At 43.5% G+C, this 2500-nt stretch overlaps 2 non-coding genes across 2 annotated transcripts in view; both read right to left on the bottom strand.

The window, feature by feature from the left end:
* Nucleotides 1-103: 103 nt before the first annotated feature.
* On the bottom strand, nt 104-258 carry LOC149092758 (5.8S ribosomal RNA). The gene has a single exon (XR_016200539.1). It is a non-coding gene; the product is annotated as a 5.8S ribosomal RNA (ribosomal RNA).
* Nucleotides 259-745: 487 nt separating this feature from the next.
* Nucleotides 746-2500, bottom strand: part of LOC149092759 (small subunit ribosomal RNA) — a 2170-nt gene continuing 415 nt past the window's right edge. Inside the window, exon 1 of the ribosomal RNA XR_016200512.1 lies at nt 746-2500. This exon is cut by the window's right edge and continues 415 nt beyond it. This is a non-coding gene — a ribosomal RNA (small subunit ribosomal RNA).

Raw genomic sequence — 2500 nt, forward strand, 5'->3', positions numbered from 1 at the left:
GAAAAGGAATAAAACATCAAGATTCATGCATATAAATATACAATCCTCTCAAAACAATGCATATATGGTAGTATGCAAGTGTTTTGTTGATTATTTTACATCTCAACTCTCAGACAGATGTGACCTCGGAAAAGACCCGAAAGCCGCAATGTGCGTTGGAAGCTCAAGTGCTCGGCGTGTCCTGCAATTCGCACCGATTATCGTAGCTAGCTACGTTCTTCATCGATTGGTAATTCGAGTGATCCACCGCTTGAAGATGTATCTTTGCCACCGTGGGACTTTTAATAAGTATCCTAAATCTGCATTGAGAGGGTTTGAAAACAATTGTATGCAGTTTATAAAAACCATAGTTGTCTTTACTTAGTTAGGCGAAGAAGTGTAAAACTTCCTTCTTTAAACCTTGCCGTCAGCATAAGCTGAAGACTTGATCAGGTACCAAGTATGTAGCAAGACAGGCTTTTCATTATAAACTACAATTGTTTTGCAAAAGAAATTATGGCTATCGTTAGATAACCCTCACTCTTTGTTGCATTGGATAATGAAAGATGGATGTATGAATGAACGAATGTAATGCAAATTAGAATCATGTTGCAATGGCTAAATGTTTGCAATAAACATTCACAATTGCGACTCTAATGCAAATACAATTCAATTGCATTCACCATATTAGCATCTACAATATCACTATGCAGAGTGTTTGATTGTTTGAAGGTTGTATTTCTCTTATAATAAGAGGGTAATACGTTAATGATCCTTCCGCAGGTTCACCTACGGAAACCTTGTTACGACTTTTACTTCCTCTAAATGATCAAGTTTGAACATCTTTCCAGCACAATCCGACCACTAGTTTCCCAATGGTCTGGATTGACCAGTCCGAAGTCCTCACTAAATCATTCAATCGGTAGTAGCGACGGGCGGTGTGTACAAAGGGCAGGGACGTAATCAACGCAAGCTAATGACTCACGCTTACTGGGAATTCCTCGTTCATGGGCAATAATTACAATGCCCAATCCCCATCACGAAATGGGTTCAAGCGGTTACCCACTCCTTTCGGAGCAGGAAACAGTATGCACGATGACCACTTCAGTGTAGCACGCGTGCGGCCCCGGACATCTAAGGGCATCACAGACCTGTTATTGCTCTGTTTCGTGCGGCTGCGAGCGCCGCTTGTCCCTCTAAGAAGTCCTTACAGTGCTACAGCATCCTTACCCTAGCCAATTCTGTAGGCTAATAGCAGCAGAGCCCTCAACAGCCGAAACCATCAAGAGATACTACCACCCACAGGTTGACTAAGGGGGAGTACTGCAGTGTAAACTGCAAGTCTATTTAGTAGGCTAGAGTCTCGTTCGTTATCGGAATTAACCAGACAAATCACTCCACCAACTAAGAACGGCCATGCACCACCACCCACTGAATCAAGAAAGAGCTCTCAATCTGTCAATCCTCTCAGTGTCCGGGCCGGGTGAGTTTTCCCGTGTTGAGTCAAATTAAGCCGCAAGCTCCACTCCTGGTGGTGCCCTTCCGTCAATTCCTTTAAGTTTCAGCTTTGCAACCATACTTCCCCCGGAACCCAAAAACTTTGGTTTCCCGGAAGCTTCCATTCGAGTCATGAAATTAGTTACTCAGAATGATCGCTGGTTGGCATCGTTTATGGTTAGAACTAGGGCGGTATCTGATCGCCTTCGAACCTCTAACTTTCGTTCTTGATTAATGAAAACATTCTTGGCAAATGCTTTCGCTGTAGTTTGTCTTGCGACGGTCCAAGAATTTCACCTCTAGCGCCGCAATACAAATGCCCCCGTCTGTCCCTCTTAATCATTACCTTGGATTCTTAAGACCAACAAAATAGAACCAAGGTCCTATTCCATTATTCCATGCAAGATCATTCAAGTTAAGGTAGTGGTACGCATCATATAGATGGTTGACCATACCGTTTTTAGGCACCTCTTTCGAGGTTTTGGACGCCTGCTTTGAGCACTCTGATTTTTTCAAGGTAAAAGTCTCGATCGCTTGAATCAACACTCGGTAAAGAGCATTGATAGCAAATATCGAGCAATTTTCTGTCTAAACACTATGAATGTAACCACCAGGAAAGAGGAATGAAGGTTCAAGCAAGCATCCGTAGACACAAGCAAGAAACCTAACATCACCATCTAACCCTTTAATCAGTGGACCCCATAGGTTCGACTGAAATCCAACTACGAGCTTTTTAACCGCAGCAACTTTAATATACGCTATTGGAGCTGGAATTACCGCGGCTGCTGGCACCAGACTTGCCCTCCAATAGATCCTCGTTAAAGGATTTAAATTGTACTCATTCCAATTACGGGGCCTCAATAGAGTCCCGTATTGTTATTTTTCGTCACTACATCCCCGTACTGGGATTGTGTAATTTGCGCGCCTGCTGCCTTCCTTAGATGTGGTAGCCGTTTCTCAGGCTCCCTCTCCGGAATCGAACCCTAATTCCCCGTTACCCGTTACAACCATGGTAGGCGCATAA

This window comes from Tetranychus urticae, unplaced genomic scaffold (assembly GCF_039701765.1).
Source record: "Tetranychus urticae isolate SD_2017Ah unplaced genomic scaffold, NJAU_TeUrti_SD_1.0 Scaffold_5, whole genome shotgun sequence".
NCBI lineage: Eukaryota > Metazoa > Arthropoda > Arachnida > Trombidiformes > Tetranychidae > Tetranychus > Tetranychus urticae.